The sequence below is a fragment of the Miscanthus floridulus genome, chromosome 12 (genome assembly GCF_019320115.1).
Source record: "Miscanthus floridulus cultivar M001 chromosome 12, ASM1932011v1, whole genome shotgun sequence".
Taxonomy (NCBI): domain Eukaryota; kingdom Viridiplantae; phylum Streptophyta; class Magnoliopsida; order Poales; family Poaceae; genus Miscanthus; species Miscanthus floridulus.
This window is the reverse complement of record NC_089591.1, coordinates 60,991,465-61,013,947: the sequence shown is the minus strand read 5'-3', so window position 1 is coordinate 61,013,947 and position 22,483 is coordinate 60,991,465. Positions and strand designations below refer to the sequence as shown.

Here is a 22,483-nt window from a genome sequence, read left to right as displayed (position 1 = left end):
GAAAAGAGGGGGAACCATTACAATGCAAACGGCGTAACAATGGGTCAAACCATCACTGTCCAAGGAACTATACAGTCTAGCGAGTGCAGCAAAACAAGCAAATGGCATCTAGGAGATGGCCAGCTCCGCTTCGGCCCAGGCCAGAGACGAATTCCTGAGCATGGTGGCCGCCGACGCCTCGATGCCTTCCTCCAGGATGGCCGCGATCATGCTCATGGACGGCCGCCGCGACGGCTCCAGGTCGATGCACAGGTTCACCACGTTGCAGACGATGCCCAGGCTCTCCTGGTTCACGCTCTGCAGCCTCGGGTTCACCAGCTTGCTGAACTCCTCGGGCTGCTCCAGGTGTTTTCTTGCCTGCACGCAACACGTCCAGTCGTTATCAGTGATCACAGATACAGGTAGCCTGACGCCACTCATGCCTGAGGCAGTTTAGCTGTAGCATATGAGCAGGATTGGCCGCTTGAGTTAAGCGGCGTGTTCGTTGGTTGGTTTCTGGGCTGGTTTGGGCTGGTTGGTGCTAGTTTGTTGTAAGAGGAAAACACTGTTGGCTGGTTGAATAAACCTGCCTGAAACCAACAAGCGAACAGGGTGAAGAAGAGTCAGCAGTTACCCAATCCACTAAGCCCCCTGTATCTTTGGAAACCGAGGCTCTGCCACTGATCAGCTCCAGCAGGATCACGCCGAACGCATACCAAGGTTTTAAATCTCCAGCTATAGCCTCCGTTATCTCCGGCTATAGCTGTTTGAGAAGGATTTAGCTAAGTTTTTCCATGTACAAGTTAGCCCTTAGCTACGACTATAGCCCGCTATAGCCAGCTATAGCCTGTTTTCAGATATAGAAAGCTAAATGGCTTAGCCGGCTATTTAAAACCTTGACGCATACGTGTTGGCCTGGACGTCCATGAAGCACTTATGCCGAGAATCTGTAATGCTGTTGACTGACCAGCCATTCAGTGAGGCAAATCCTGGTTTGGTCCCGAGATATCTCCACCTCTCGAAATCAATTATCTGCAAAACCACATTCAGTCTGTGTTTAGTTGTAGGAATTTGGATTTTGGGGCTCCTGTAGCACGTTCGTTTTTATTTGGCAAATAGTGTTCAAACATGGACTAATTAGGCTCAAAACGTTCGTCTCGCAATTTCCCACCAAACTGTGCAATTAGTTTTTCTTTTCGTCTACATTTAATGCTCCATGCACGGGCCGCAAACATTCGATGTGATAGGTACTGTAGCAACTTTTTGAAAGTTGGGGTGGAACTAAGGCTCAGTTGCAGTTGTTATCTGAACTGAACTAAGACTGGAACCTCATGCTCAGGAATCAGGATGCTATGCTACAAGCAACTAATGCTCTTGATTTAGCAGTGTGTCTAGGAGTGCATATATACAACACAGACCTTTGGGGAGAAGTCTTCGGTTAGGTAAACTGAACTAGACGTCAGTGCAGCAACTACAAATGGAGGTTTACAGCTCAATGTGCAAGTATCTGAGAACCCGCGAGACGGCGAGTGCTAATTTCATCCGTCTAGGCCAAGATACCTGCCACCCATCTCCATCTGCAAACAGATAACGCATCGAGTTCACTCCACCATACATGGAGGCATGGAGCAAGGCAAGAGCTTGTTGACTTACCGTGCAGATGCTCGTAGAGTGTCCCATTTGGTGGATACTGAAAGACTAGCATTATTGAAAATGGATCAGACTCCTTGCAGTATCCCACCATCTTCGCAACGTTTTCATGGCTCAGTCTTGACATTTCTATCACCTGAATATTTCGAGCACATTATGAGATACGATTATATAGCAGTAAAAAATCTTGATGTGGGTTTAGTTGGTTGACACTCTTCTCCTTCTGAAAGTAAAGATCCACATAGTCATTCCAGTAGTGCACCGGAACAGTCAGCGACACAACAGCGATTTCCCGGCCATCCTTCAGAGTTCCCTTGTACACAACTGTCTCCTGAGACGATCCAATTATGTTGCTGAAGTCTTCGCAAGCCTCTGCCAGCTCCTGTCGGCTTATCTTTGGCACATTTACCAGGAGGTCATCATCTACAGAAGCAACAACTGGTAATCAACACAATTTCTTCTTTATCAATATAATAGGCAGCTCTCGTGCCTGTTCATTTTATTTTGAAGGCAACCCGTAACCAACACAGTGTAAAGTTCAGTTCTATCAGTAACTCAACAAAAGCAGGCACTGACCTATTGAGATTACAGTGTTCTCCTTCCAGCTTATAGCTCTTGTCCATGGAACACTGGTCCCGATCCAGAGGATCTAGCTCTGCACCTTCGGAGGCCAGTCATAGTACAAAGTGTTAACAAACAAAGCAATGAAACTGCTGCGATGACTTCCATAATGAATAGCCAAAGTGGTTCTGGCAGGCCTTTCTGCACATTCTCATCAGCACCATTGTCTTTGCCTTTGTCCTGATTAGTTTCACCTGTAATTATGTAGTGCACTTGCTCACTGTTCAGAAAAGCAAATTACAGTAACATTGGGAACGTTCTAGTTTGACAGTATATAGACCGGTATTGTGTTGCTCAGATGTAACAAGCATGAAAACGCACAAAATCAGTTTGAGCATCCTTAAAAACCAAGGTGGGGCTATTAACATGAACCAAAACAAAAGGAGCCTTAAATAACGAAGCACAGAAGGACAAAAGGAAGAATGTGGGAAATCGGATCCAACAAGGAAGCAAACAAAGTGTCAAGTTCAGGCTTTTATTTTAACAACCATAGCCACGGTTACATTATCCCAGGTCCCAAATCATCCGTAACCTAGTGATCCGAAACTGACAACGCAATGTGACTAGGGTTACTTTTCTTCTGTTAAGTGTCAGATAAATTTTAACAGGCTATAGTTAGGTTTCCAACATTGCACTATGTCCTCGAGCCCAGAAATGCACCCCAATTTCATCTTCTAGGGATGAACAAAGGGTTGGACTTCTTTACTCAGACTAGCCTAATGTGGTAGTTGACAGGATATGTAGTTTAGTAACTTCCTTAAAAAAAATGCAGTTTATTAAATACTAGGATTGCTTTATCAATATGTTATTGATAAAGTATTTTTTGTGAAATTTTCATTTTGCTCCGCACGAGGATTTTCACCGGGAACTGTTAATTGTATCTTGCAACCAGTGATAGTATATGCTCTTGTCAAATAACGAAGGAAAAGGGTGTCAAACAGCCCAAAAAGAGGAACAAATTGTACTAATGACTATAATATGTCAAAAGTTGAAATATAAAATATCACCATACATTGCTGCGGTGGACGGTTTGATGTGTTGTTCTGGAAGCAATTCCCTACCAAGCTTGATCTGTTCAAATACTGTAAAACAAGTAAGTTCAGGAAGACAACTGAAACATTTAAGCCACAAAAGGCGAAGGTGTACCTTTGGATTTGCTGTAAGCATGTGGGAATATCTCCAACCAAAAAGTTATACGAGAGATCAACATTGGTTAGCTGAGATAGCTGACACAATCCAATTTGATCATTGCTGTTGGCAGATTCCACTCATGGTGCAGTGGTGAGTGCTGTCTCACTGAGTCACCAGGTCGTGGGTTTGAAGCAGCCTCTCCGCAGATTTTACGGGGGAAAGGCTTGTCTCGGTTTATCCCTTCCCCAGACCCCACTCATGTGGGAGCAGATTCCACTCATGGTGCAGTGGTGAGAGCTGTCTCACCGAGTCACCAGGTCGTGGGTTTGAAGCAGCCTCTCCGCAGATTTTACGGGGGAAAGGCTTGTTCATATGCCATACCAATTGATGTCTGGATAGAAGAGTACTGTCAAGGCTCTGGAGTTCACAGTTTGATCATTGTTTAATATCTCCTCAGCTTGTCTCCGTACAGTTAATTAAATTCAAACAGTTACTGAAAACAACCTTTGGGGTTTTGAAGACACTGAAAACCAGTTACTTACATGTCGGAATCATTACTTGCAGGAATTGTATACTTGAATTTAGAACATGGTAAACTCTAAAACACGAACTAGTACTAGGAAAACAAAGAGAGAGGGATGCAGGGTGGCAAACCATTGGCCGTCTTCGAGGAAGACGAGTTGGCCATCACGTCGGTGTCGGTGGAGGCGCGGTCGTAGGGTGGCGGTGCAGAGGCGGCGATGCAGAGGCGACGGTGCAGTGGCGGCGGTGGCTGATGACGGTGCTTCTCGTTGCTGGCAGCGCCCCCTCTCTAGATTGACTAGGGTTGGTATGTAGGTGGGGTTGTGGCGGCGCAGGTGAACCTCGTGCCTTGTGCCTCGGCTTCCACCTCCTTTTTTATGGCGCTGTGCGACGGGGGCCCATCAACCATGGAGCGGTTGGGCGCCCCAGATCAGAGCGTGGATCCAAGGGCCCAACTGGACCAATTGGTGGAGATCAATCTAACATTCTCCCCCCTATCTCACCTTATGACATAAACTCAACTTACTTGCTTTATCTTATTTCCATTCCATCACAGATCAGTGCAAAGAGCGTGCCTCATCGTCACGGTCTGTTACCATTAGATTAAACAGCTACAATACACCTCTCTGGTTTAAAACAGATTCTGAACTAGGCCCGCATTGTCCAGGAATCATAGGCTTTCTCTTAAACCCATGCCGAGTAAGTGTTCTCTGAACACGCTGGGTGGTAAGCCTTTTGTAAACGGATCCACGAGCATCTTTTCTGTTCTTATATGCTCAAGACTAATTATATGATCTCGGACTTTGTCTTTCACAACATAATACTTTATGTCAATGTGTTTGACATCACCACTTGACTTATTGTTGTGAGCATAACATATTGTTGGATTATTATCGTAGTATAACTTGAGTGGTTTATGTATGTCGTCTACCACTTTCAACCCAGACATGAATTTCTTCAGCCAATTCACCTGCCCTGTGGCCTCATAACATGCTACAAACTCGATATACATTGTGGACAATGTAGTGACAATTTGCTTTGAGCTTTTCCACGATATAGATTCTCCTGCGAGAGTGAATATATATCCTAACGTGGACTTTCTGTCATCTCCCGCATAATCAAAATCTGTATACCCCTCTATGTGCAGGGAATCAAATCTTTTGTACGTTAGCATGAGACCCTTCGTACCTTACAGGTAACGCAAAACTTTCTTTACTAATTTTTAGTGTTCTATTACTGAATTACTCTGATATATGTCAAGTAACCCGATAACAAATGCTAAGTCAGGGTAAGTACACACTTGAGCATACTGTAAACTTCCGACAACTGAACTATATGGAACCACTTTCATTTGATCGATCTCATATTGGTTCCTATGACATTGAAATTTTCCATATCTATCGCCCTTGACTATGGGAGCAGGTGAAGACTTATAATTTTGCATACTGTATTTCCTTAGAACTTTTTCTAAGTATGTCTTTTGTGATAATCCTAAAACCCCCTTTTCTCTATCTCGGTAAATCTTTATTCCTAGGACGAACGAAGCTTCACCGAGATCCTTCATATCAAACTTTGAGGACAAGAACTTCTTTGTTTCTAGTAGTAGATTAACATCACTGCTAGCGAGCAAGATGTCATCCATATACAAGACTAGGAAAATGTATTTCCCATTCTTGAACTTTGCATAAACGCAATTGTCCTCTACATTTTTTTTAAAACCCAAACTTTCTTATTGTACTATCAAACTTCAAATACCACCGTCTTGAAGCTTGTTTTAATCCGTAAATGAATTTCTTCAGGCGGAATCCCATACATTCTTTTCCTTCCACAATAAAACCTTTCGGTTGTGCCATGTAAATATTTTCCTCCAGATCCCCATTTAGGAACGTCGTCTTTACATCCATCTGATGTAATTTTAAATTGTAATGTGCTATAAGCGTCATTATGATTCTAAAAGAATCCTTACATGAGACTGGAGAAAATGTCTCATTATAATCTATACCTTCTCTTTGCGTGAAGCCTTTCGCCACAAGTCACGCTTTAAATCTTTCTATATCCCCTTTGGAGTCATGTTTGGTTTTGTAGACCTATTTACAGCCTACTGTCTTGGCTCCTTTAAGAATTGTGTCTAAGTCCCAAACACCGTTGGTTTTCATTGATTTTATTTCATCTTGCATGGCTTCAAGCCACTTTGATGAGTGAGCGTTTCTCATGGCTTCTTCAAATGAGGTGGGATCACCCTCTATTTAAAATTCCTCACAATCATAAACTTCGTAGTTATCAGGAATGACTGATCTCTTGACTCTTTGAGACCTTCTAGGAGCCTCATTAGATGACACTTGTTCTATATGAGGCTGTTGTTGCTCTTCCTCATGTGTGACAATAGGTTCTATGGGATCCTGAACAATAGGTTCCTCATGTTCATTCATTGTTGCCACAGGAGAACTAACAACAGGTATTATTACTATAGTGTCTTGCACTATTGGTACAACAACAACAGGTAGCGTGAAGAATGGTTCATGAACCATTGAAGTGTGCACGTATATCTACTTCTCTTTAAAATTATTTTCTCGCGCTACCATGCTCTCCCTTATCATATCATCCTCCAAGAACACATCATGTCTTGTTTCTACAAACTTCGTTTGTCAGCGATAACCTTTTGACTTTTCTGAATAGCTGTGGCAGAACTGCTCAGAATAGCGCACCTTCGGAGGCGCTCATCTTCCACTAGACACTAAGCACCCCCAAAGCAAGCTACATCGGATGGTTCCGTCCAGCACACCCAAGGGAGAACTCGAACAATCCATATTTTTTACCCAGGATTCAATAATGAGAATGAGTTCACATCACTTAGTCCATTTCATACAATCATAGTTCTCAAAAATACATTATTACAATACCAAGTTCAGAGTACGAAATTTAAACAGTGGAATTGAAATAATCATCTAGCGATAAGATACAAGGATCCGTCTGTGCCCACCAGAAGAATCCTCCACACAACAGCCATTCCTCAAGCTGCACCTGCAACAGGGTAAATAAATCCTGAGTACACAATATACTCGCAAGACTTACCCGACTAGTGGGAATGATTTATCGACTCTAAAGGATATGATAAGCTTTATGGTTTGCTGGGTTTTCTTTAGCAAAAAGCATTACTAATAGTGAATTCTTATGTATGTGTTTTATTAGCAGTCATGATTAATTCATTAGCAAACCATTCTAGGTAAGCACCTCTTCTATTTTCAAGCAAGAGTTAAGCAATCAGATCTATTTCGCTACCTTTTATCTTCTAGTTCTTACTACGGTGCTAGATCATAGACAAGTCATACTGTATTATACGGTAATTCATGAATCAATGTAGCCCAGCTAGGTACCCCGAAACACATACCTTGCTTGTACCCCAAGCACAAGCAGGACCAACCCACCACTCTCCTATCAAGGGGTCTAGGTCCCCGTTCAAACTTGGACTCCAAGCCCCCACACTTGAGTCCCGGACTCAGTGTGGACTCTAAGCTAGTGAAAATATTAGCTAATAATATCATTTTTCGACCGCAAGTATTTCACTGTCCTCTACAAAGTTTGTACTTTAAACTTTATTTAAGTATCACATACATATTCTATAGCATTTTTGCTTAATAAAAATTGGTTTTAAACCCTAAGTGATATAACATGACTATCGAATCAACTTTCGTTCGCATTTTAGTTGATCGTTTTGAGTTATAGAAATTGATCTACATACTTTATCACTTGCATTAACATATAAACATCATGCTCATGACATGTTTTAGTAAATGATTTACAGTGTAACACCGAGGGTGTTACAAATCTACTCCCTTAAACAAAATCTCATCCCAAGATTTCATGTGCCTAGTGTGGAAAAAGAGATGAGAAATAAATTCCGATTTAAACAATTACCTCGGTGAACTAGAAAGAAGGTGGGGATAATGCTTCAAGATATAGCTTTCTTGCACCCATGTTGCTTTATCCTCCGAGTGATTTTTCCACTCAACTTTATAAAACTTCACCACGTTGTTTCTAGTCACTCTTTCTTTTTCATCTAAGATCTTAACAGGATGCTCAATATAAGACAAGTTGGGCTAGAGAGGAAGTCCTTCAATTTCCACCGCTTCATCAGGGACCCGCAAATATTTCTTTAACTGGGAAACATGGAAGATATTATGCACCGTTGAAAAAATATCCAGGAGTAGGAAATGGTAGGCAGCAGAACCACACCGGGCCAAAATCTTGTAAGGTCCAACATAGCGAGGGGCTAGCTTTCCTCAGACACCAAAGCGATGCACCCCTCTCATGGGTGACACTTTGAGATACACATGATCACCAACTTCAAATTGCAAGGGCCTTCTTTGTTTGTCCACATAAGTTTTCTGATGACTTTGAGCTGCCTTCAAATGACTCTGAATAATACTAACTTGCTCTCGAGCTTCTTTGATAAAATCAGGCCCAAAATATCCACGATCACCCACCTCAACCTAGTTAAGAGGTGTTCTAAATTTCTTGCCATACAGGGCCTCAAATGGTGCCATTCAACTGCTTTCTTGATAACTATTGTTATAAGAAAACTTAGCTAGAGTCAAGCATTTGTTCCACTTTTTAGGAAAAGAAATGGCACAAGCCCTCAACATATCCTCAAGTACTTGATTGACTCTTTCTGTCCGACCATCAGTTTGTGGATGATAAGCTAAACTTCTAAGGAGACTAGTACCAAGACATTCCTAGAGTTGCTCCCAAAAATGAGAGACAAAGACTGACCCTCTATCAGAGATGATAGTAAGAGGAACTCCATGCAGGATCACAATCTGATCAAAATACAACTTGGCATACTTCTTGGCTGAATATCTGGTATCCCCCGGAAGGAAATGAGTGGACTTGGTAAGGCGATCCACAATGACCCAAATAGAGTCATTCCCCTTTGCCGTGCGGGGCAAACCCACAACAAAGTCTATGGAAATATCCTCCCATTTCCAAACAGGAATAGGCAAGGGCTGTAAAAATCCCGGTGTATGCATATGGTCTGCCTTAACTCTTCCAAAAGTGTCACATTCCATGATGTACTTGGTGATATCCTGCTTTATATTTGACCACCAATACAAGTGGCGCAAATCATGGTACATCTTGTTACTTCCTGGATGGATGGACAACTTGGAATTGTGTGCTTCATCCAAAATTTTTCTCCTAAGCTCATCACTTGAGGGAACAACCAATCTGTTCTTGAACCTCACTACACCTTGATCATCAATACTAAAATGAGGACCACGCCCTTCGGCAATTAACTCCTTTATATGCAGGATTTCTGAAACATCTTGCCTTTGCTCTATAATAATTTGCTCAAGTAAATCCGAGACTAGAGCAATATGGGCTAGCACCTCAGCATGGTTGAGAGACAAAGGTGCCTCTTCAACTTGATACGACTTCTGGCTCAAAGCATCAGCTACCACATTAGCTTTTCTAGGATGGTAATGAACCTCTAAATTATAATCTTTGATTAGCTCCAACCATATCCGTTGCCTCATGTTTAGCTCGAACCAAGTGAAAATATATTTGAGGCTTCTGTGATCCATATAAATATGCACTTTATTTCCCAACAAATAATGCCTCCAAATTTTTAGAGCGTGTACCACAGCAGCCAGCTCTAAATCATGGGTGGGACAATTCACCTCGTGCTTTTTCAGCTAGCGTGAAGCATAAGCTATCACATGTCCATCCTGCATAAGCACGCATCCCAATCCAGTCCTTGAGGCATCACAATACACATCAAATGGTCTATCAATATCTGGTTGGGCAAGAACAGGAGCAAAGGTAAGAAATTTCTTCAGGGCTTGGAAAGCTTCTTCATAAGCCGGACTCCATAACAATTTGACATCTTTCTGGAGAAACTTGGTCATTGGCTGGGCTATTTTGGAGAAGTCAGGAATGAAGCACCGATAATAACCAGCAAGACCAAGGAATTGACGGATCTGATGCACTAACTTTGAAGACTTCCAATTTAACACATCTTGCACCTTGCTTGGGTCTACAGAGATACCTTTAGGTGTTAGAACATGTCCCAAAAACTGCACTCGATCTAACCAAAGCCACACTTGCTGAATTTGGCATACAGCTTGTGTTCCCTAAATCAAGTCAGTACTATCCGAAGATGTTGGGCATGCTCTTCCTTGTTCTTGGAGTATATCAAAATATCATCAATGAACACCACTATAAACTTATCCAACTTCAGCATAAAGACTGAATTCATGAGATACATGAAGAATGCAGGAGCATTTGTGAGACCAAAAGACATAACTAGGTATTCATACAGCCATACCTAGTAGAGAAAGTTGTCTTTGGTATATCTTATGGCCGGATCTTAATTTGATGATACCCAGAACAAAGATCAATCTTTGAAAACACCTTGGCACCAGCCAACTGATCAAACAAAGTATCAATACGAGGCAAAAGATACTTGTTCTTAATGGTTACCGCATTGAGAGGGTGGTAATCCACACACATCAGCAGAGTACCATTCTTCTTCTTCACAAAAATAACTAGACAACCACATAGTGAAGAACTAGGATGGTAAAGCCCTTCTCCAATAATTTCTCTAACTGCTTCTTCATTTTTGCTAGTTCTTTAGGAGCCATGTGGTAGGGATGCCGTGAAATAGGAGCAGTGCTAGGTTCTAACTCAATGGAAAACTCCACATCTCTATCCGGTGACAACCTGGGTAGATCTTTAGGAAAGACATCTAGGAACTCATAGACCACAGGAATTGAGGCAAGATCAGGAGAAGCTTCAATATGAGCAACAACTTGTAAGGCTAGATCTAAGGGCATAAGAAGAGACATCCTATCCTCAGAAGAAGGAAGCCATAACTCAATAACTCTCTGCTTAAGGTTCAATACTACCCCATAAACTCGCAACTAGTTCATGCCCATAATTGCATCAATGCCTTGCCTAGGCAGCACCATGAACTGGAGGGAGTAAGTGTGAGTGGCTAGCACTAATTTGACTATGTTCATCCAAGTATTAACACACAACTGCACACCTAGAGTACTGATTCTATAGGCAATAGAAATAGCCATAAGAGATATATTGTGCCTCTATACAAACCCCATGCTCATGAATGAATGTGATACACCAGAATCAAACAACACATTTGTTGGGTGAGAATCAATGGTAAACATACTAGCTATCATAGGTTCATTCTACAAGATCTCCTCAGCCTCAGTGAAGTTGACTTGTCTAGAGCGGCTTACGGGCACCTTCTTCTTGATAAATGTCCTCTTGACTAGATGGGAGTTGGCTGAATGCTAGAAAGACTACGTAGGTTGGTTCTGTGGACACTCCCGAGCATAGTGGCCTTCCTTGCCACACTTGAAACAAGCACCAGGCTTGTTCCCCTATCCCTGATGAGGCAGAACTTGCTATCCCTAAGGCTACTATTGCATCTGCTGAGTAGGTGCACGGTACTAGGTGAGAGGTGCCTGGTAGGTCTGTTGAGGCTGACGGAACGGCTACCCACTTGAAGACTGATAGGGCACCCGCCTAACAACCTGTACCTTTTGAGCCTGGGGTGACTAGAAGACCCAGTAATCACCCGCTTGCGCTTCCACTTAGCCTGAAAGTCACGCTGAAGCCCTTCTATGGTAATAGCAGCATTCATCATAGCCCCAAAAGTCTGGTAGTTCCCTCTGTATAGCTCCTTCTACAGACTACAAGAGAGGCCATGATAGAAATGGTCCCTCTTCTTCTTATCAGTATCAACGTGGGTCCTAGCATACTGTGTCAGATGGTTGAACTTGTTCACATAATCCATCACAGACATGCTCCCTTGCTTCAGGTCTAGGAACTCTGTCAACTTCCTCTTCAGCACACCAGCAGGAATATAGTACTCTCTGAATGTGGTGATAAACTCCTGCCAAGTCACACGATGATCCATCGGCTGCATGGCATTGAATGTGTCCCACCATGCACTGGTAGAACCCAATAGCTATTGCACTACAAAGCACACCTTCTGTTCTTCAGTCACCGTGAGCAGCTAAAACTTCTACTCCAGAATACAAAGCCAATGCTCCGCATCTTGAGGCTCAGCCATTGGCATGAATGTGGGCAGGTGCGTCTTCAAGAAATCCTGGTAAGAATGGGCCCCTTGGGACCGTGGGCACCACCCCCGTTCCAACCATTGCCTCCGTGGCCTCCATGGGCAAAGCCACCAATAGCCTAGGCTAGCATCTCCAAGGCACGGGCTAACTCATGCCGAGCAGCCAACATCTCTGTCATCATCTCTGCATGGGTCATCGGAGGTGGTGGTGGTGGTGGTGGAGGAGCCAGAAGCGGGGCCTCATGGCTCTCCCAGTTGCTGTTCTCATTGTCATGACCACTTTCACCTTGGCCTTCACCAAGACCATGGCCCGCCCCGGCACTGGTGCTTCTGCGACCAGACCTTAGGTTTATCTGTAAACAAATAGGAACCAACCATTAAGGACAACCCTCTAGATTAGGAACAAGAGACTAGAGAAACGATAAGGCTTTCAGACAAAGCATTCTTTTAGGTTATCCTATTAATTCATTAATCCAAATTATACTTGTGGGGGGGAGTTTAGTTTAAGAAAGATTCTCTTTTTCTGATGCATGCATTGGCCTACCCGTTCACTCAAGCTAGAATATAGCGGCATTCGCAAAAAATTTCGGTACATCACACACTCACTTCCTGTTTGCTAAACAATTTTTACACAACATAAGGTAGTGTACCTATAGAAACTTGATTAGATAAAACCAGTGCCACTTTCCTAAATAGACCATGTTGCTAGGGCTTATACTTATTTACATAATTTTATCGCATCATACTTTTCACAAAACTTTTGTTGGTCAAATTTTAGGTTTTGAAAAGAGTTATGAAAATCGTAGACTCATTATTGGCTCTGATACCACCTATGGCAGAACCATTCAAAATAGCACACCTTTGGAGGCGCTCGTCTTCCACTAGACACTAAGCACCCTGAAAGCCAGCTACATCGGATGGTTCCATCGAGCACACCTTGAGGGAGAACTCGAATAATTCATGTTTTCACCCGAGATCCAATTATGAGAACGAGTTTACATCACTTAGTCCATTTCATGCAACAATATTTCTCAAAAATACATTATTACAATACCAAGTTCAGAGTGCATAATTTGAACAGCGGAATTGAAATAATCATCTAGCGATAAGATACAAGGATCCGTCTATGCCCACCAGAAGAATCCTCCACACAACAATCATTCCTCACGTTGCACCTACAACAGGGGTAAATAAACCCTGAGTACACAATGTCCTAGCAAGACTTACTCGACTAGTGAGAATAATTTACCAACTCTAAAGGATATGATAAGCTTTATGGTTTGCTGGGTTTCCTTTAGCAAAAAGCATTACTAATAGTGAATCCTTATGTATGTGTTTTATTAGCAGTCATGATTAGTTCATTAGCTAAACATTCTAGGTAAGCACCTCTTCTATTTTCAAGCAACAATCAGATCTATTTCGCTACCTTTTATCTTCTAGTTCTTACTACGGTGCTAAATCATAGACAAGTCGTATCATATTATACGGCGATTCGTGAATCAATGTAAACCAGCTCGATACCTCGAAACACACACCTCGCTTGTACCCTAGGCACAAGCAGGACCAACCCACCACTCTCCTATCAAGGGGTCTAGGTCCCTGTCCAAACGTGGACTCCAAGCCCCCACACCTGAGTCCTAGACTTAGTGTGGTGCTTAGACCTCCACCATCCCCACCTCCAATCAGTCAGTCTAGAAAGAGCCAGAACCCATGACAAGAGAGCAATGAGCTTTCCCTGCTCCAATAAACAAGTATGTGCTCAGGATAATAAGTCTATGACCTGACTAGAATCCAATGCAACGGTCGGTCCTTAGCCGACATAGACAAGGAAAATAGTGTAACCAAGCTATACCCCATTAGCCACGAGACACAACCTCTTACACCCACCAATACCCATACCATATCCCTGCCCAGTCTCTATTTCTTTTCACCATTTTATCATGAGGGTGATAATAATAATCACCTATTGTGAGTAATGGCAGGTTACTCACGCTACCGATAGCCTAAGCATAGCAGCTACTCAACCTATGCTAGTAGTACTCCTAGGTTGGTATATCTATACATGTAGTTTCAATATAAATCCTATAACATAAATGCACATCACACACACACACACACACACACACACACACACACACACACATATATATATATATATATATATATATATATATATATATATATATATATATATATATCCAGTGATCATTCAAAATAAGGGTTATGCACCGGGGCTTACCTTGGGCAGGCGCGGTGTCAGCTCAGTCAGTGGTGGCTCTAGGACCTCCTTCTACATGAGGACATCCTCCTCATACTCCTCAATCACCTCCTTGAACTTGTGATCTCCGATGGTCACGATCTCCGCCAACTCGTTCTCTATATGCATGTGATGATGATGCAACTCTTAGCATTTCGGCAATAGCAACTCTTAAAATAAGAATACACATGGTAAACTACTAAGGTAGCTCTAATGACTAAGATTCTAAGCTAACTATCATCTTCATCAAGTAAAGTGTTGGGTTCAACTAACAAACACCTAGATTTACAAATGAATGATATATCTTTATTTCTACTAATGATTTAATGTATATTTAAAATAAAGAACATTTAACTACCCTTATGTTAAGTCTATTCTAAAGCTACAAAAATTATAGTGAGAACATAATAATACCATGAAGTTACTATAAAATTTTCAAAGCTAAAGATATCATCATTTTGCCACAAAAATTCCTACAATATTTAACCTAATAATATTAAGAACTCTCAAATGATTTAATAGCTCCTAGCATTGACAAGTATATATATGAACTAAATACACTAACAGATAGAGAAGAATTTTAGGAACTTAACAAAATTGGTTTCATAATTTTTGGATACCTACATGATTTTATATGATTTACCAAAGTTCAACTCAGAAATACAAATGAGTCATGTTGTATGTAGGGAACTCTGTAGTAGCACCACTATACTCTGCAGCATCTCTGGTGGCCTCATAGTAACTACCCTATGGATCAGGAATGTAACCCAGTGAGCATATGGTAGCTACCTGTGACCCCTGAATCCCTCTGTAATAGTATCCTCCATCTCTAATAGAAGGAGATCCAAAATGTCAAACACTATCTGCTACATCAGAGAGTTCAGTAACCATAACTGTATGCGAGTCAAGCCCTCACGATACCCCATCCTCGGAAGCAGTGTCCTCCTCATAATAGCATCCAGCACTCTAGCTGTAGGAGTGAGATCATTAGGTGTCCTGCTCGACCCCTCGCCAAATGGCTCTATAAAATAATGGCGGACTAGATCTGTAGGGGGCATAAGATCACCGTGAGGGTGTCTGGGAGGCACTGTCTATCCATAGCAAACCTCATGTAGCCAGATGGGCTACTCCTAAAGCCTGAGTATCTCTCTGACCCTAGTGCTCATCAGCCTGTAATCTCTGCCTCTGAATGTAAAGTGTATAAATCTGTGCTGCGGGTCAATCCAGAGTGTAGCATAGAACTGACGGACCCAAGATGGAACATATAAGTCTATCCATCCAAGTAAATTTGTTAGCCCTGGTAGGTAAGCTAGGTAAGGGCAAATATGCTCTCCAGTTGCTGCTACAATGGTCTTAATGTTGTACACCCTCTAAGTTCTAAATACTGCCCCACTGTTAAGATATGCATTATAAAAATCTTCCTACAAAGGTGTGTAGAAACCATCTGAAGCACGCTCACCCTGCCTCGGTGAGAACCACTGCTCAAAGTCCATAAATCTGAGCTACTGAACCTACTTAGCCATGGTGACCCTCAAATCCAAGTGAGTCACTAGAGGCGGACCCTGTGGTCTAGGCGGTGGGTGAGAACCCCTCTGCTGTGTCTCTGACCTCAATGTGACTGGAGCACGGGTACAACCAGAGCAGTGAAGCTGTGGCTGAGGTGCCTGCTCTGTCTCCTCAGCCTGCTCTCCCTCCTGAGTCTGCTCTACTAGCTGCGGCTGCTTCTAAGGCTCCCCCAAAGACTGACTCTCATCAATAGCGACACGCCATCTTCCAACCATGAGAGTCCTAGCTGGACCACCATGATGGCGCTCAACCTGCTCAAGTGCAGCCCTCGTAGATAGAGACAACTAATCTACAATAACAACACCACTCTGAGCACCTCCTCTCTTTGCACGCTCTATGGCCTCTACAACTGTGGCTGCTCTCGCTATATTTGCATCAAGGTACTTGCGCTTCCTCATCGCTAGCTTCTTCGTCGCCTTGCCTTTTGCATTTGTAGGCTGGCGAGGCGGGGGCCTCGGATCCTTATCACCGGGACCACCTCTAACATTCTTGACACGAGCCATCTAATGGATCTAAAAGGAATAACTGTTGCTGATGAAGATCGACAACCAACTGTCACTTCTGAGGCTTGGCCTCGATCCGTACTCGCGAGCTTGGCCCCGAGTTAACTGACAACTGCCAATGGGACCACGACAGCATGGACTCACTGATGAACCGATGAACCATAAAGTAGAGGAATGACACATGGGGAACCACTGGGAATCCTAGGGTTAGGGTACGCTGGTCGGTGTGGATCGGCCGTGGAGATCCAAAGTGGGCACTAGAGATGCTTGTGAAGGCGGTAGGGATTCCGATGAGGCACTGGTGGTGGCACTGGCGATGCTGGCGGTGCAGGATTGCTATGAGCGGTAGCGGGCAGTGCTAGGGCACAGGCGTGGTGGTGGCACTAAAGATACGTGGGCGCGCTATTCGGTGGCGTAGGCAGGGCGCGGTGGCGCTGACGTGGGGAGGCACCGGCACAGGCAGCGCTGGTGCAGGAGCAGGGCGCTGGAGAAGATGCGATGGCCAGGGCATGGTGCGGTGGCTTAGGACAGCGAAGATGGCGCGGATGTGGCCTTAGGTCACGGTGGTTGGATTATATGGGTGGCCCCCGATGAGACAGAAAAGGAAATGAAGAAGTCCTAAAACTGCACTTTTCCTACTGACCGGACGCTCCGGTGGCAGCAACCGGACGCTGCCACCCAGCGTTCGGTCGATTCCAGAGAGGGCCAAAACCCCTGGAATCATGACCGGACGCGTTCGGTGAACCCCGACCAAATGTAGCCAGAGTTTGGTGCAAACAGTCTCCTTCGTCTTTGATCGACCGGACGCTGGATCACCATCTGACCGGACGCTAGGAAAGCACTGTTTCAGTGTTCGGTCACTCCTTCTCAGCAGCAGTTCACCTCCTGTGAACTGACTAGATGCTGGACATCAGAGTCCGGTATAGCGTCCGATCACCCATTTTCCAGCAAATCTTCAAAGTCCTTCATGCTGCCTGTTCCCAATCAAGTCCCAACTTCAGTAAGATCCAAATAAACACTAATTGGGACTGATGTGAGTGACCTCTCTCAAACCCTCAAAATTTTCAAAATATTTTGCCTTAGGCTATAATTCTTTTTAAGAAAATAGGCAATAAGAGGGCAATTGAAGATATACGACAAAGCAACATTCATGCATATGCAATGCAATACTTGAAAGTAAATCTAGTTGCTTGTCAAGTTTGATCCAAGGTTAAGCTTCTTCACACGCTTTTCGGCAGTTATCTTAACCATGTTAGACAAGCCCTTTATACATTACCATAAAAAGTAAACATGTTGTATATTACAATGCAATGCAAAGGACAACACAAGATCATTTTTAGTGAAGTTACTAAAATCAAGAACATTGAGCTCATTTCGCAATCGACAAAAAGTCGCCTCATCTATCGGTTTAGTGAAGATATCCGCCAATTGATCCTCGGTCCTTACACCTTCTAATGAAATATCATTCTTTGTAACATGATCTCTAAGAAAGTGATGACGGATATCTATGTGCTTTGTGCGAGAGTATTGAACCAGATTATTTGTAAGTTTTACCGCACTTTCATTATCGCACAAAAGAGGTACTTTTTCTACAACTACACCATAGTCTAGCAAAGTTTGTTTCATGTAGAGTATTTGTGCACAATAAGCACCCACGGCAATGTATTTCGCTTCGGCGGTGGACAAAGTCACACTATTTTGTTTCTTGGAGGGCCAAGACCTAAGTGATCTATGAAGCAAATGGCACCCTCCGGATGTGTTTTTTCTATCCACTTTGCAACCGGCATAATCTGAATCGGAATAGCTAACTAATTCAAATATAACTCCTTTGGGATACCAAAGGCCAATGCCTGGTGTGTGCTTAAGATACCTAAGGATTCTTTTAACGGCAATTAAATAAGTTTCCTTAGGATTAGCTTGAAATCTAGCACACATACACACACTAAACATGATGTCGGGCCTAGATGCGGTTAAATATAACAAGCTACCAATCATAGAGTGATAGAGAGTTTGATCAACCGTGTTACCTCCCTCATCTAGGTCGAGATGTCTATTAGTTGGTATTGATGTCTTGATTGGCTTACATTCATCCATCTTGAATCTCTTGAGAAGATCATTTGTATATTTCTCATGAGAGATGAAAATTCCTTCTCTCATTTGCTTGACTTGAAAACTAAGAAAGAATATAAGCTCTCCAATCATTGAAATCTCGAACTCCTTCAACATCAATTCACCAAACTCTTTGTAAGAATCTTCATTTGATGATCCAAAGATGATATCATCAATATACACTTGACAAATGAAGATATGCCCATCAAACTTCTTGGTGAATAGTGTGGTGTCGACCTTCCTAATGGTGAAGCCCTTCTGAATGAGGAAGTCCCGAAGGCGCTCATACCAAGCTCTTGGGGCTTGCTTAAGCCCATATCATATGTTTGTTCAACCAAGCCGGTGGCTTGATTAAATACTCTATATGCTTTGGACTTTGATGAGTATCCAACAAGAAAACCAATATCACAACATCTTTGAAAATTCCCTAGGTGTTGCCGCTTCTTGTAGATGTAGCATTTGCAACCAAACACTCTAAAGAAGGAGACGTCCGGCTTCTTCCCATTGAGCAACTCATAAGGTGTCTTGCTAAGGAACTTTTGAAGGAATAGGCAGTTAGATGCATAGCATGCGATGTTGATAGCTTCCGCCCATAGAGCTTCGGGGGTGTTGTACTCATCTAGCATTGTTCTTGCAAGAGTGATCATTGTCTGGTTCTTTCTCTCAACTACACCATTTTGTTAAGGAGTATATGTTGCGGAGACCTCATGCTTAATCCCAACTTCATCACAATAGGCTTCTATGTTTGTGTTGTCAAATTCTTTGCTGTTGTCACTTCTAATCTTCTTGAGCTTCACTTCAAATTCATTTTATGCTCTCTTGGCAAACTTCCTGAAGTAAGATGCAACTTTGGATTTGTCATGAAGAAAGAATACCCATGTGTATCTTGAATAGTCATCAACAATCACAAGACAATAAAGATTTCCACCCAAATTCTTGTATGTTGTTGGTCCAAATAAGTCCATGTGAAGGAGTTCTAGCACTCTTGTGGTTGACATGAAAGCTTTTGTTGGATGAGTATTTGCAACTTGCTTGCTAGCTTGACATGCACTATAAAGCTTATCCTTCTCAAACTTCACATCCTTCAACCCTCTCACCAAATCATTCTTCATTAGCTTCTTGAGTGAGCTCATCTCAATATGAGCAAGTCTTCTATGCCATAGCCATCCAAGTGTTGTTTTGGTGAATAGGCATGTTTTCAAGTTAGCATCTTCGAAGGTGAAATCCACTAAGTATAGGTTGTTGTATCTAAATCCTTTGAATATCACTTGATCATCATCCTTCTTAGATACAACAACTTTCTTCTTGGTGAACAAGCATTAGAAGCCAAGATCATACAATTGTCCAACGGATAGCAAGTTGAAGCTCAATGAAGTAACATAGAGCATATTTGAGATGGAATGATTATTTGATATTGCTACTTTGCCCAATCCTTTAACCTTGCCCTTAGAATTATCTCTAAATGTGATTCTTTCTTGTTCATCTACTTCTTCATCTAGTGAGGTGAACATACGAGGATCGCCGGTCATATGTTGTGTGCAACCACTATCAATAACCCAATGACTTCCACTGGTCTTGTAGTTCACCTACACACAAGAGATCAAGCTTTAGGAACCCAAACTTGTTGAGGGCCCCTCACCTTCTCAATAAGTGACTTTGCAACTCAAATTTTCTTAGGCATATTCTTGTTTGGAGGTCCTAAGAACATGACTTTCATCTTTCCACTAGAATCCTTTCTAAGCATGTAATGAGCATTGAAGGCAAAAGGTCTAGCATGCTTGGGCAAGGGTTGTGGTGGTGGAGTTTGGCACTCATGGGCAAAGTGGCCTTCTTGTCCACACTCAAAACACTTCTTTAGCTTTGGCTTTTGTTGTTGTTGAGCTTGAGCCTTCTTCTCTTTGTTTGCCATGTACCTAATGCCACTTCTATCCATCTTCATGATGGTGTTCATTAGTAGCTCACTTTGAAGATGCTTGCCTCTTGTGAACTTGCTCAATCCAATCTTAAGATGCTCTTTCTCCAACTTGAGCTTCTTGTTCTCTTTCTTGAGAGCATCATTATTTTTCTCTTGCTTGAGCTTCTTGTTCTCTTCTTTGAGCTTCTCATTCTCAAGAATCAAGTCACCATCATGATCACTAGTTTCAAGCACTATGGTGTTGGTGGTCCTGAGCTCTTCAAGATCTTTCTTGAGCTTTTCATTGTCATTCTTGAGCTTGACAAACTCATCATAATTATCAGCCTCAGCCACTTGCTTGCCCTTGCTACTAGAACTTTGCTCAATGCTCTCAATGATTAAATCATCACATGATGTAGCTATATCAATCTTAACAACATTGTTAGTAGCATCATGTGGCTCATTGAATAGAAATTCTTGAGCAATGATAAGATTATCATGATTAATCTTAAGAGTAGTATATTCTTCTTTTAGCTTGTTATGGCTAGTGATGAGCTCTTTGTGTATACCCTCAAGTTCATCATGTTTATCTTTAAGCTCTTTCTTAGAAGATTTGAGCTCCTTGAGTTTGGATAATATAGCATCATTTGCTTCTCAAAGCTCAACACTAGCCTTTTCGGCTATATCACATTTTGCTAAAAGTGAATCATTCTTAGCCTCTAGTTTTTCATTCTTAGCTCTACTCTTTCTAATGATCTTAGTGTATTGATTTAGCAATTTAACAAGATCATCATAAGAAGGTGATTCATATTCATCATCATCACTATCGCTATCATCATTGCTAGCATGTTTATCACCACTACTATCATTATTTAATACCTTGCGATCACCCTTGGCCATAAGGCATAGGTGTGTAGGGGATGATGGCGGTAAAGATGATGAAGAGTCAATAATAATGACGGCCACCTTCTTGTTGTCACTATCATCATCGGATGAGCCACTAGATGAATCAATGTCCGTGAGCCAATCACCGACGATGTATGCCTTTCCACTTTTCTTCTTCTTACCATCTCTCTTCTTGTATGGCTTGTTTTTCTTCTTCTCATCTTCTTCTTCATTGTTTGAGTCATCTTTCTTGCCTTTGTACTTGTTCTTGTACTTGTCTTTCTTGGGCTTTGTGCATTGATGTGCTAGATGACTAAATTCTCCATAATTGTAGCAATCCATCTCAGAGATTGGCTTCTTTATAGAGCTTGTGAAGAACTTCTTCTTCTTGCCATTGAACTTGATGCCACTCTTGTTGAGCTTCTTTAGCATCTTGGCGGTTCGTTTCACCATGAGAGCAAGGCTTGCATCATCAACTTCATTATCACTTGAGCTCTCATACTCAAGCCTTGCTTTGCCCTTCTCTTGGCTAGCTTTGAATGCTAAATCTTTTTCTTTCTTCTTAGTAGAGGATGAGCCATCTTGTGGTGTGATGTGCATATACATCTCATGAGCATTGATCTTTTCCAAGATTTGTGTTGGTGTAGCGGTGGAAAGATCACCTTGATGAAGCACAGTCATAATATGCCCATATTTGTCAATGGGGAGGACACTCAAGATCTTTCTTACAACATCAGATGGTTACATTTGAGTGAGTCCAAGCCCATTGACTTCCTCTACAAGAACATTCAAGCGTGAATATATTTCATTAGCACATTCTTTGGGAAATATCTCAAAAGAGTTAAGCTTTTTCATGACAAGATGATAGCGTTCCTCATGCTTACTCTTTGTTCCCTTACGGAGCGCACAAACGTCTGACCATAGTGCATGGGCGTCTTTGTGGTTCCTCATCCGGTTGAATACATCTTTGCAAAGGCCTCTAAAGATAGTGTTTCGAGCCTTTGCATTCCATTTTTTGTAATTCACCTCATCGCCTTGTAGGTGTGTAGCATCCTGAGGTTTTGGAAAGCCTTGTGAGGTGGCTCTAAGTATTCCAACATCTAGAGCTTCTAAATACGCCTCCATGTGGATTTTCCCATATGAAAAATCATCCCCCTCAAAGATAGGAGGAGGTCCATCCCTGTGAGACATCTTTCTCTAGGTGGTTAAGCCTAAATACGTGAGCACGAGGCTCTGATACCAATTGAAAGGATCAAGATACCCAAGAT

The 22,483-nt window shown here is 42.4% G+C and overlaps 1 pseudogene; it reads right to left on the bottom strand.

Annotated features, from left to right (window-relative positions):
• Positions 1-83: 83 nt before the first annotated feature.
• Positions 84-4,069, bottom strand: LOC136495967 (probable LRR receptor-like serine/threonine-protein kinase At1g63430; annotated as a pseudogene).
• Positions 4,070-22,483: the final 18,414 nt, after the last annotated feature.